The sequence below is a fragment of the Nicotiana attenuata genome, unplaced genomic scaffold (assembly GCF_001879085.1).
Source record: "Nicotiana attenuata strain UT unplaced genomic scaffold, NIATTr2, whole genome shotgun sequence".
NCBI lineage: Eukaryota > Viridiplantae > Streptophyta > Magnoliopsida > Solanales > Solanaceae > Nicotiana > Nicotiana attenuata.
Window position 1 is genome coordinate 16700 of NW_017670469.1, and position 14431 is coordinate 31130.

Below are 14431 nucleotides of genomic sequence, written 5' to 3' on the forward strand. Positions count from 1 at the left end.
AGATGCTATTGAAGGATTAGCTCGTACTTATTGCATTGGCTAATTCCTAAATAACAACTCTTTAGAGTGGCCACCTGGTGTCATTTCTACCCCACAGGCCTCATCTAAGACGATGATGCATTAAGGCTCCATATATACGAATCAACTCCAGGCAGTTAAGATTGAGCACATTCACTTCAATCTTTCGAATAGTTCATATTTGATGTGTTTCTTTGAAACATGTCATAGTAATATTTCGAGCAATGTTAGGATTCCCTTTAAAAGTATGTTGCACATTACAATATTAGGATTTGTACTATAACACATGGTTCACTTACATTCTGAGTGATTGGGATTTCATTTTAAAACAAATGTCTAACAGGGTAATACTGATGAATTAATTCATTTCCAGTTACTCCAAAATAATGACATGAAGCTTTTCTCAGAACATACGATAGAAGGCAAGAGTACAACCTTTGCACAACGCATGGTCATACTATAGGAGAGATACTGAGTCAAAACAAGAACTACATATCGATGGAAATCACCAGTGCATCGACACCCTTGTCAACCACAAAATTCTTGGTAATTTTCTTAGAACCAGTAATGACGTCAACTTCATAGGAGCCGTGGAATCCGCTAAAGCAGAATTGCCCTTGTTCATCAATATGACCATGAACATGGGATAACCACTCGCGCTTAAGAGCAAGGTATCTTTTTCCAGCTTCATTAAGGTCACCTTCTGCATTCACTAAATGTGCATTTGGCCGACACATAAACATCTCCCACATTCCTCGCAACATTATACCTTCAACAGCAGGGTGAGCATAAGCTTCGCGAAGAAGAACTTCTAGATCATCAGCTCTAACATATTCGTTGTTAGAAGAAACATTGACTTCATTGAACCAGATTGGAAGTCCAAGAATACCAAGTTTGTCCAGAGCGGAACATACAATGGGTCCAACAGGAGTGTCAATACGTCCCTGAATTCCTATTCCTCCAACAGGTGCATCTCGCTCTTGAAGATCAAGAATATGCTCAAAAGGGGAAGATAGTGTGTCACTGCAATTCTCAACGAGAAAATCGTTTCCATCTTTATAGTTGAAGTTCCCTTGCTGTGGTTCTGTCCAGAACCATTTCAGCTCATTAGCGAGCACCGCCCAATTAATATTCTTGACGAAGAAATCGTTGAAGTCTTCATTGTCCAAGTATGTTCTGTTTATTGCTGATCCAAAGGGGAAGCTGTTTTTTTCTTGTCTAACTGTAACAAATGTGCCAAGCAAATTGCCTGAGTCTAAGCCTGAGAATTTCAAGATGACGCCTCGCTTGCGTATCTATGAAGAAAATCCACAACAAGGAGTCTTCGTAATGAACATTTAATAAACTGAGCAAAGAAACATACAGGAAATCCATTTCTGATGGCTGCAATGCCAAGTGTTTAAAACTTCTCTGATGTTAAAAAGAAAATCTTGTTGATATGTTTTCAAAAGCAGCGCAGCAAAAGTAAAATGGGAACTATTTCACTGATGAAACACCTCAAAACAATTGATGATAATTACTTTAACACATAAGTGAAAATACCATGACGACATTATTATGTACCTTTGCGGTTTGGTTCTTCAAGTGACTAAACTGTGCACGACTGTCAACTGGAAAAATTTGAAGTCCAGCAACCATTAGGTCAACACCGGCAGCAGGACCTTGAATACAAACCATAACTTCAGCTGGTTGTTTCGCAATTCTAAAAGATCCTCCAATTTCATGCCATTTTCCATCACTGATCTCAACTTGGCCCCCATTCACCCATTGACCATCTACTGCAAGAGCAACTTTTACCCTTTGAGGTCCTGATGCTTGTCCAATTTTAACCCATGCAGATACTTGATATGGTAAATAGAGTTTTACTTTATCTGTGATCATCTGAGCAGGACCCATCCAGTTTTGAGTACGATCGGTCACCAGAATGTGAATCTCTAGCCATTGGAGGAATTATTAGCGGTGATCCTGTTTGCACACTCATTGTACCATTTTCAAGTGGGAACCAGCCATTTGTGCCATCAGTCAGATTTGTATTTGTGATTATGTTAACCCCAAAACCAGCATCCTAAAAGATGAATAATGAAATAGAATGTTTCAACTGCCTTTCAATGAGAAATAATTAATGGTCGGAGAATCATGAGGGTATTTAATGAGTAAACCAAAGAAACAGTTCAACAGCCATATAGTTAGCTTAAGCAGCATAACCTATAGCACTTATTTTATGTGGAAGATTGGGCCTCAAATCCTTTTGTCCATATCATGTCGTCATACGCAAAGCCAAAAAGGAGGAAAAAAAGGACATAGCATTGGACTTACATCAGAAGCATTAGAACTGGGACATGTGATCACTACGGACTTTATGAGAAGGTCAGCTCCAGCTGGAGATCCCTCGAGATAAAATATAACTTGATCAGGCATAGATGACAGAGAAAACGAACCTTCTAATATCTCCCAACACTCCTTCGAAGTAGATTTTGTGTATAGAATAAAACACTACCATGACAAGCGCTTCCTAAGCAATGAAAGGTAACAAAGACAAGATAGATACAGATTCTTACTTCCCAACAGACATATAGATTGTTTCTGAATTTTGATACAGTAGCTTTAATGTAGCGAGGACTTCAACAGAACCTTGAAAAGTACCAGAGGCTCCAACACAAGCAGAAAGGACATAAGTGGAACCTGCTGATACTCTGCTTGTAATGTTTTGTTCCAAGCCTTGCCAACATTTCTTACGATTTGTAACAACAGCCGCTAATCCATTACGAGCTGGAACCACAAAGCATCACAGCAATTGGGGTGCCATAAGTGCAGCCCATATGAAAAGTCATGGTTAAGGATGATGTTCCCAGCGTCTTTCCCATATTCCTTCAAACTCTGTTAGAAATATGACTTGTATGATTGATGAGCATGAACAATTAACAGATAGCAGCAAACTCTTTAAGATCAGGTACAATATAGCAGTCTCAATTGCTTCAGAAGGTGCAGATTTGATGCTCAAGCAAAATTTCTTACTGAGCCATGGTAAAATAGCCAGAAGCAAAACATAAAAATAAAAAATTGCTCCTGGTTCGTATAATCACATAGGATACAGAGCGTGGAGGATTTACTAAATGTTTGTCTAATGTCCTTTTGAGGCCAGTTTTGGCGCAACAGTAGAGTTGCTCAGTGGTGGAGCCAGAGATTTCATTAAGGGGATTCAACTTTTACAAAAATAGGCTATATCAAGCTTCTATTTCAAGTCAAGGGGATTCAACATTTGTATTTATCATGCATTTTATGATTTTTGGCTGGGAATATACATGTCTAGTAAGTAAATATTTTGAGCAGGGGGTATTATATGAACATTCTTGCTTCAATATGACAACTAGTCACAGATTTGAGGCGTGAAAACAGGTCTTTAGTAAAATACTTGGGGAAAGCCGTGTAGGGTATACGACAATTCTCCCCCTACTCCCACGCTAGTATGGAAGCATTTCATGCACAGAAAGCCCCTATGTTTCTCCTAACCCACTTCTCTCACTCACAAAGCACTCACAATGCCAAGGTTTCCTTATACCAACAACTGTCACACTTAAAGTTTTGTTTTCTCCACTCTACGGGATTTTCAAGAATTTTTTTGATCATATTTTGATCTTCAGCTTATGGTTCATGCCTCGAAGATTCTAGTGTAAAATGACATAAACCCTTCCACAATCCCTTGAATTCAGAAATTTTAACATATTCAAGAATTACCAACTAGCAAAACCAGCAAAAGAATAACGAACCCATACTTGGGAAAAAAGCAAACCCACATTCACACCTGAGAATCAAAGTTATTGTAGGCAGTGATGATTGGTGCCTTCTCCATTAAATCCTTCCATTCCTACAGTCAAAATCTCACATGATTAGCGAAATAGCTTATTGAAGGGGAGCCTTGGTATAACTGGTAAAGTTGTTGCCATGTGACCAGGAGGTCACGGGTTTAAGCCGCGGAAACAGCCTCTTGCATAAGTGTAGGGTAAGGCTGCGTACAATAGACCTTTGTGGTCCGGCCTGCGCATTGCGGGAGCTTAGTGCACCGGGCTGCCCTTTTTTTTATTAGGGAAATAGCTTATGTGGGAAACTCAAAATGACAAATAAGCTGCCTACAAATCTTTTGTAGCAGAGGCGGCTCAACTCCAAGGCAATTAAAGCCAAGGCTTTAGGCCCCCAAAAATTATAGGGCCCCAAATTTTACTCATATTATATATGTAATAAGTATATTTGAAATAATTACTTTTATATTGATAAGAAAATCCTGTGATCAACCATATGCTTTGTCAATAATCATTATGGCATAGTTCCAAACATTATGCTATTTTTCAGGGAGAAATAGCATTAATGGTATTTGCCTCCAAAGTCCTCTAATAACTGTTTAGCTTTAGGCCCGGTACTCCATCGAGCCGCCACTGATCTGCAGGATTCATGCAAAACAACCTTGCAGCCTCGTGCAGACCATCCATTTAGGCGATCACCATATTGAGTTTTACTATGGTGTTATCATCATCAATAAAAACAGATGATGTGCCAGAACTCTATCCAAATAAAGGGAGGAGTCCTTTCGATAATTGGCACAATTCTTAACTGTAATCTCCCAATATTCCCTAAATTTAACACATACTACACATAATTGATCCTTCTGACATGAGAACATGATGGAATATGGACACAACACTGGACTTACATCACAAGCAGTAGAACTGGAACATGAGATCACTACTGATTTGATAAGAAGGTGAGCCCCAGGTGGTGGTCCCTCGATAAAAAATATAACTTCTTTAGGCATTGCTGACAGGGAAAATGAACCTTCTAGCATCCCCCAACCATCATTTGATACAGCTTTTCTGCACAGACAAAAAAGCCACCACGACTATTGCTTCCTAAACAATGAAAGGTAAGAAAGACTAAATAGATACAGATTCTTACTTTCCAACGGATAGAAAGCTTGTTTTTGAATTTTGATACACCAGTTTCAGTGTAGCCAGTACATTAATACAACCCTGAAAAGTACCAGAGGCGCCAACACAAGCAGAAACTGTATAAGTGGAACCTGCTGATATTCTGCTCGTAATGTCTTGCTCTAATCCATGCCAATATTGATTACGTTTCGACACAACAGCGGTTGTTAATCCATTACGGTATCCAGAACCTGCTGGAACCACAAAGGCATCACAGCCATAATTTGGGCGCCATAAGTGCAGCCCATCTGAGAAGTCATGGTTAAGAATGATGTTCCCAGTGTCTGCTGCATTTTCCTTTGAAATCTGTCAGGAAATATGATTTGTACGATTAATGAGCTTGAACAAAAACTGACAGTAGCAACACTTATTAAGATCAGGTATAATATAACTAACAGCCTTAATTGTTTCTGAAGGTGCAAATTTGATGCTCAAGATACATTTCTCATCGGATCATAGTAAAATATGTCTGAAGGAAAAAAGTTCGATTCTAGTTCACATCAAATTACATACTAAGATTTAAGTAAGGAGGTTTTATACTAAATATTTATCTATTCAACTTTTGATCGCAAATCTTGGTAAAACAATGTAGTTGCTCCTTTAGTGAAAAGTAGGTCACAATTTTGAGACGTGGAATTATATAGTACTACTACTTTAGCAGGAATTCTAGCTAGATACAACAGAGTGATTTACATTTTCTATAAATTAGCCCAAAAAATGGAAATTATCAAAAAATTTACTCGTATTTAGCTCATGGCTAGTGCCTAGAAGATTCTCAGTCTAAAATATTCAGCAAATGTTACCTTCAAGAATTACAAACTAGCAAAAGAATAGTAAGGAACCCAAATTTGGTAAAATTTGCAAACTCATATTCGCACCTGAAAATCAGAGTTACTGCTGGCAGTGATGATCATTGGTTCCTTCTCTATTCTCTCCTTTAAATCCTACAGCCAAACATCACATGATTAATCTACAACTTATGTAAGAAACTCAAAAATGCCGAACAATTGGTGCGTAAAAAGTTTCTTTTTAAATGGAAATTCAACAAAATATGAAAGAGTACCTGGGAATTTGTTTGTTGTTAACGAGGTTTGAAGAGTAGACGTGCAGTGCTGCAAGGAAGAGAAAAGAGCCCACTCCATTATATACAAGTCTTGTTCTGTGTCGAGAAATTTTGCAAGTCCGTTCTTGAGAATAGCGCGGGATATGCACAAACCAATCACACCACCATATGGTTTTTAGCATTTCATTTCTAGGTAATCCAAACACCAAGTGTGCACGTAAATAATCCTTGTAATTCCCAAGGTAATTATCCCGGCGTGTTCTGTTCTTACTTTTCCCATGTAAACTCACCAATAACGGAAGAATGTTGTTTATAGCTTTCCTTTTAGTTTTTTCGGCAAAAAGAAAAATTAATGTCATTCATAAGAAATTTATTTGTTTGCTCAATTCAAACTTTCGGTTATAGGGGGCTTTAAAATGGAGTACTTTTTTTTTTTGGCATTAAGCAGATTTACAACGGTATATATGTTAGGTGTTTGTCATGTTTTTCTTACCATATTTGATTTTTTTATTTCATGAAGGAAGGGCAACATATTTGCCATAATTGATTTTTCCTTTTACGAGAAGGAAAATATAATTCTTTCATATTTGGCTAGTCCTTTTTCTTGGAGGAAAAGGTTATGTACTTCTATAAATGAAGGATACTTTCTGTAATGACTCGGCCGGCCGTTTTGAGTATTGTAACCCCGTTTCCCCATTTACTGCCTATTCTATGCTCAATTTTTGATATGACTTGCTGTGGTAGTTGCTTTGGTTACGAGAATGTTTCGGAATGAGTAGGGACACTTAGTCTCAAGGTTGGAAGCTTAAGTTGAAAGAGTTGACAAGATGTTGACTTGTGTGTAAACGACTCCGGAATGGAGTTTTGATGGTTCCTATAGCTCTGTAGGATGATTTTGGACTTAGAAGTACGTCCGGATAGTGATTTGGAGTTCCGTAGTTGATTTTGGCTTGAATTGGCGAAAATTGGAAAAATAGAAGTTTGGAGAGTTGAGAGGTTTGACCGAGAGTTGACTTTGTGGTTACCGAGCTCGGATTTGGTTCCGGAAGTTGGAGTAGGTCCGTTTTGTTATTTATGACTTGTGTGCAAAATTTGAAGTCAATCGGACTTGATTTGATAGGTTTCGGCATCAAATGTAGAAGTTAGAAATTCATAAGTTCATTAAGCTTGAATTGATGCACGATTCGTGGTTTTAGTGTTGTTTGATGTGATTTGACGCTTCGAGCGAGTTCATATGATATTTCACAACTTGTTGGTATGTTGGATTGAGGTCCCGGGGAGCCTCGGGTGAATTTCGGATGGTTAACGGAGTGAAATCGGACTTTGAAGATTGTTGAAGCCTGCTCGTGTTATGTGTTTTGGTTTCCTTCTATGCGATCACGTGGATAGGTCCGCGACCGCGAAGGGTCTTTGAGGGTTGTGGAATTTTTCCCTCTCGCGTTCGCATAGTGATGGACGCGATTGTGTAGGTTGAGAAGCTTGTGCCTTGCGAACGCATGCAGTGAGTTGCGTTTGCATAGAAGGAAGTGAGGCAGCGGGTCACGCGAGGTTGTTCTTCGCGAACGAGTGAATATGACCGCGATCGCGTAGGTCTATGGAACTATGTATCTCGTTCGCGCGTGGGATGCCGCGTTTGCGTAGTGTAGTTTGGGCAGCCTGTGAATTTTGTGCTTAGCAATCACGAAGCATTTCCCCCGATCGCGAAGAAGGGCATCTGGGCAGACTTAAATATTTCAATAACGAGGGTTAGAGTAAAATTTCACAATTTGATTTTGGGAGCTCGGATTGAGCGATTCTTGGAGAGATTTTCAAGTGAGTGATTGGGATAAGTGATTCTAACTCGGTTTTGGTTAAATAACATGAATATATCATTTTTCATCATTTAATTAGTGCTTTGGGTTGAAAATTTTGGGGAAGATGGAGAAACTTCTTAGGACGAATTTTAGGGATTTGAACGACATTTTGATGTCGAATTTGAGTAATTTTAGTATGGTTGGACTCGTTGATTCGGTGTTCGGATTTTATAACTTTTATTGGATTTCGAGACGTGGGCCCGGGGTTAACGTTTTTTCATTTTTATTAAGAACTTCCCATTTTCATATGGAATTGATTCCAATAGCTTGAGTTGATTGTATCGAATTATTTGTGGTTGGATTCGAGACATTCGAAGGCCGATTCGCGAGGTAAGGGCTTATTGGAGTAGAGATTCGCACGGTTTGAGGTAAGTAACACTTCTAAACTTGGTTTTGAGGGTATGAATCCCTGAAATTACATGTTATGTGATCGGTGTTAAGGCGACGCGCATGTTAGGTGACGGGCGTGAGGGCGTGCACCATAGTAATTGTGATTCAGTCGATTCCGTGGAACTGTGTAGTTATATTATCTGAATATTATTACTGTACTCTATGTGTTAGAGCACTTGAGCTGTGATTTACGTTAGAAATCATGTTTAGGCTATGTGTTGTTTCTATTGGGACCCGTAGTGATCGTTCTTCGCTGTTGAGTTATTTGCTTAATTGTAGGTATGTACTCAGTCGCATTCATCATTACATATCATATCTCACTCTATGTTGTTATACATTGTCACATCAAGTATCATTGATTGGGCTGCTTGGCATGAGTGTTGTGAGCCCGAGAGACTGGAGAGATTGATGACTGAGTGAGGCCGAGGGCCTATTTGTGGGTGATATTGATAGGAATGGGCTGAATGCCGCAACATGCACTATTTATTCATGATGGAATCGGGTTGCATGCTGCAGCATGTATTATTAATTCATGATGGATCGGACTGTACGCCACAGCAGGTTTATTAGCGCTTGGGCAGGATTCGCTCCTCCGGAGTCTGCATACCCACAGTGGGCATAGTTTCTATTGATTCATGATAGGATCGGGCTGCACGCCGCAGCAAGTATCGTACAATGCTGAATGATTGAGTGTGGTGTGTGAGAATTGAGACAGTTAGGTTGAGTACTCTGAGAGTGTGAGTACCCGAGGCTTTTGTTGTGTTGCATCACATACAATATGCATATTGGCATGTAGATATGGAGATGTCATATTCCTCATATCATTTAGACTTGGCATATTTTATCTGGGTTGAGCTTAATTGCTAAACCCGGAAACATGTCTACATTCCTGTACTGGTACCTGCAGATTATGAGTTTTCTTTGATATATTATTATCATATTTTCTGTCATTTACGTACTACTTAATTCTGTATAATGGACTGTATTGATTGAGCTCGTCACTGCTGTCAGCCCAAAGGTCAGACTTATTATTTATTGAGTTGGCTGTACTCACGCTACACGTTGCACTTCATGTGCAGATCCAGGTATTTCTAGACATGGCGGTTGCTGATTTATGGAGCTTCTTCAGTCGGAGATTTTTGATGTAGCTACCTTAGCGTCCGCTTGACTCTGCTCCTTTATCTTTTAGTTTTGTTTATACATTTCTACTTTCCTAGGCAGTGTTTCAGATCGGGCGGACGACCACCAGTATCACCAGCTAGGGCCACGAGAGGCCAGGGTCGTGGTAGAGGCTGAGGTGCAGCTTGTACAGCACTTAGAGCAGCACCTGTAGACCCACCAGTTGCTCCAGCTCCGGAGCAGATTCTAGATGTGATTGAGCCGGTGGGGCCAGCTCAGGAACTAGCTGTGCCTATTGTGATTCCAGGCCTTCAGGAGGATTTGGCCCAGATATTGACTGTTTGCACTAGCCTTGCTCAAGCGGTTTCAGTTCAGGCCGCACCAGCCACTTCTCAAGCCAGGGGAGGTACTCAGACTCCCGTAGCCCTCACTCTAGAGCAGGTGAAGCAGGGACTTCAGACACCGGGGGTACTACCAGCCCAGCCGATTGCAGTTGCTCAGGCAGGTGGGTCTCGTTATGAGTAATGAGGAGCAGAAGAGACTAGAGAGATTTGGGAGGCTCAAGCCTCCATCATTCAGTGGGGCTGAGTCAGAGGGGATCAGGACTTCTTGGATAGGTGCCAACGGATTCTTCGCACGACGGGTATTCTGGAGACTAGTGGAGTCTCCTTTACTTCTTTTCGACTATAGAGGGCTGCCTTCAGATGATGGGAGGCCTATGAGAGGAGCATGCCAGTCGGTGCTGTACCACTTTCATGGCCCGAGTTCTCCCTTATCTTTTTTGGAGAAGTTTGTGCCACCGACCTGCATAGAAGAGTTGCGTAGGTAGTTTGAGTAGCTACACATGAGGGCATGTCTGTGACCCAGTACGAGATGAGATTTTCTGAGTTGGCTCATCACGCGGTTTGGTTGGTTCGCACTAAGAGGGAGAAGATTAGGAGGTTCATTGATGACCTTAGTTATCAGTTGCGTTTTGTTATGACTCGGGAGAATGCATCAGGTGCTAGGTTCGACGAGGTGGCTGATATTGCTCGACGGCCAGAGTTGGTCCATAGTCAAGAGCCTAATGAGAGGGAGGCCAAGAGACCTCGTGGTTCGGGTGGCTTCAGCGGTGTTTCTTTTGGGGGTCAGTCCCACCACAGCAGGGGTTGTCCTTATAGGCCTACTCAGATGGCTCGCCCGGTTCATCGTGGCGCATCAGCTAGCCATGATTCATACAATGCTCGCGGCGACTGTCATATCTTAGTGCATTCCTAGCTTAGAGTTCATCCCGTACTCCTTCAGTTCAGGGTTCATCTGCACCAGGTTCCTTTGGCAGTTATTTGGTTCTCGAGGCCCGCTTCAATACTTGCTGCCATTGTTAGAGCGGGGTTGTTTTGAGGGTAGAGAGTTTAGTCATGTGAAGAAGTATTGTCCCCTCCTTTCGGTAGGTCCAGTTCAGCTGAAGAGTCAGGCTGCGACTTCCGCACCAGTTACTTCACCACCCACTCAGCCAGCTCGGGGTGGGGCTCAGGCAGCTAGAGGTTTCCCTAGAGGGAGAGGCCGATCAGGTGGCGGTCAGGCTCGATTCTATGCTATTCCTGCCAGGCTAGAGGCCGTTGCTTCAGACATAGTGATCACAGGTATTGTCTCAGTATGTCACAGGGACGCTTCTATATTATTTGACCCTGGTTCCACTTATTCGTACGTATCATCCTATTTTGCTCAATATTTGGACGTGCCCCGTGAGTCCTTAGTTTCATATGTTCATATATCTATACCGATGGGCGATACTATTATTGTGGATCGTATATATCGGTCATGTGTAGTGATTATTGGGGGACTGGAGACTAGAGTTAATCTCTTATTGCTTAGTATGGTCGATTTCGATGTGATTTTAGGTGTGGATTAGTTGTCTCCATATCATGCTATTCTGGATTGTCACGCTAAGACTGTGATGTTAGCGATACTGGGGTTGCCAAGGATTGAGTGGAGAGGTTCTCTAGATTATGTTCCTAGTAGAGTGATTTCATACTTGAAGGCCCAACAGATGGCTGGGAAGGGGTGTCTGTCATATTTGGCCTTTGTGAGGGATGTTGGTGCTGATACCCCTGCTATTGATTCTGTTGCGATAGTGCGAGGCTTTCCGGATATGTTTCTTGCAGACCTGCACGGTCATGCTACCCGACAGGGATATTGATATTTGTATTGACTTAGTGCCGGGCACTCAGCCCATTTCTATTCCCCCGTAACGTATGGCACCGGCAGAGGTGAAGGAATTGAAAGAACAACTTCAGGAACTTCTTGATAATGGGTTTATTAGGCCTAGTGTGTTGCCTTGGGGTGCACCGGTTCTGTTTATGAAGAAGAAGGATGGTACTACGCGGATGTGCATCGACTATAGGCAGTTAAACAAAGTTACAATTAAGAATAAGTATCCTTTGTCGCACACTGATGATCTATTTGACCAGCTTCAGGGAACGGGGGTGTTCTCTAAGATTGATTTGAGGTCTGGGTATCACCAGTTGAAGATTCGGGACTCGCATATTTTGAAGACGGCAGTCAAGACCCGCTATGGTCACTTTGAGTTCCTTGTGATGTCTTTTGGGCTGACCAACGCCCTAACAATATTTATGCATCTGATGAACAATGTATTTGAGCCATATCTTGATTCGTTTGTCATAGTATTCATTGATAATATCCTAGTGTACTTACGCAGCTAAGAGGAGCATGCGCATCATTTGAGGATTGTACTTCAGAGGTTGAGGGAGGAGAAGGTTTATGCCAAGTTCCAAGTGTGAGTTTTGGCTTAGTTCGGTGGTGTTATTGGGGCACATGGTGTCTAGTGAGGGGATTAAGGTGGATCCAAAGAAGATAGAGGCAGTTCAGAGTTGGCCCAGACCGTCCTCAACTACTGAGATTCGGAGTTTTCTCGGCTTGGCCGGATATTATCATCGCTTTGTAGAGGGTTTCTCATCCATTGCAGCGCCTTTGACCAGATTGACCCAGAAGGGTGCTCCATTCAGGTGGTCGGATGAGTGTGAGAAGAGCTTTCAGAAGCTCAAGACTGCCTTGACCACAACTCCAGGTCTAGTTTCGCCTTTAGTGTCAGGCTCTTGTATAATGTATTATGATGTTTCTTCAATTGGTATTGGGTGTGTCTTGATGTAGGAGGGTAGAGTGATTGCTTATGCTTCGAGCCAGTTGAAGCCCCATGAGAAGAACTACCCGGTTCATGATTTGGAGTTGGCACCCATTGTTCATGCATTGAAGATTTTGAGGCACTATCTCTAAGGTGTGTCTTGTGAAGTATTTACATATTATCCGAGCTTCCAGCACTTATTCAAACAAAAGGATCTAAATTTGAGACAACGGAGATGGCTGCTAAATGACTATGATATTACCATTTGTATCATCCCGGGAATGCCAATATGGTGGTCGATGCCTTGAGTAGAAAGGCAGTGAGTATGGGCAGCCTTGCATTTATTCCTGTTGGTGAGAGACCGCTTGCAGCTGACAGGCCTTGGCCAACCATTTTGTGAGATTAGATGTTTCGGATACCAGTCAGGTTCTAGCTTGTGTGGTTTCTCGGTCTTCCTTATATGATCGTATCAGAGAGCATCAGTATGATAATCCCTATTTGCTTGTCCTTAAGGACACGGTTCAGCACGGTGACGCCAAGGATGTTACTATTGGGGATGATGGGGTGTTGAGGATGCAGGGTCGAATTGTGTACCCAATGTTGATGGGCTACGTGATTTGATTCTTGAGGAGGCCCACAGTTTGCGGTATTCCATTCACCCGGGTGCAGCAAAGATATGTCAGGACTTGAGGCAACACTATTGGTGGAGGAGAATTAAGAAAGACATAGTGGGATTTGTAGTTATGTGCCTAAATTGTCAGCAGGTGAAGTATGAGCATCAGAGACTGGGCGGATTGCTATAGAGGCTTGAGATTCCAGATTGGAAATGGGAACATATCACCATGGATTTTGTAGTTAGGCTCCCACGGACTTCAAGCAAATTTAATTTTATTTGGGTGATTATGGGTCGGTTGACCAAGTCCGCGCATATCATTCCAGTTGGGACTACTTATTCTTAGGAGTGGTTGGCTGAGATCTACATTTGCGAGATTTTTCACCTTCACGGTGTGCCAGTGTCCATCATTTTAGATCGGCGCACGCAGTTTACATCGCAATTTTAGAGAGCATTGCAGCGAGAGTTGGGCACACAGGTTGAGTTGAGTACATCATTCTGTCCTCAGATGAACGGACAGTCCGAGCACACTATTTAGATATTGAAGGATATGCTACGCTCTTATGTCATAGATTTTGGGGGTTCTTGGGATCAGTTTCTGCCGCTTGTCGAGTTTGCCTACAACAACAGCTACCAATAGCGCATTCAGATGGCTCCGTATGAGGCTTTGTATAGGATACGGTATCGATCTCTGGTGGGTTGGTTTGAGCCAGGTGAGGCTAAGCTATTGGGTACTGACTTAGTTCAGGATGCTTTGGACAAGGTTAAATTAGTTCAGGATTGGCTTCGCAAGACGCAGTCTAGAAAGAAGAGTTATGTCGACCGAAAGGTATGCGATGTTGCTTATATGGTGAGGGAGAAGTTACTACTCAAGGTTTCACCCATGAAGGGTGTTATGAGGTTCGAGAAGAAGGGCAAGTTGAGCCCTCGGTATATTGGGCTCTTTGAGGTGCTTGATAGGATTAGAGAGGTAGCTTACAAGCTTACATTGCCGCCTAGTCTATCAAGTGTTCACCTAGTGTTTCATGTTTCTATGCTCCGGAAGTATGTTGGCGATCTGTATCATGTTTTGGACTTCAGCACATTTTAGTTGGATGGTGATTTGACTTATAATGTAGAGCCAGTGGCCATTCTGGATCGGTAGGTTCGAAAGTTGCGGTCAAACTAGCTTCAGTGAAGGTGCTGTGGAGATGTCAGCCACTTGAGGAGGCTACTTGGGAGACCGAACGGGAGATGCGGAGCATATATCCACACCTATTTGAGACTCCAAGTATG

The 14431-nt window shown here is 42.0% G+C and overlaps 1 pseudogene; it reads right to left on the reverse strand.

Annotated features, from left to right (window-relative positions):
• Positions 1 to 273: 273 nt before the first annotated feature.
• On the reverse strand, positions 274 to 6305 carry LOC109239867 (annotated as a pseudogene).
• Between the last annotated feature and the right edge of the window lie 8126 nt (positions 6306 to 14431).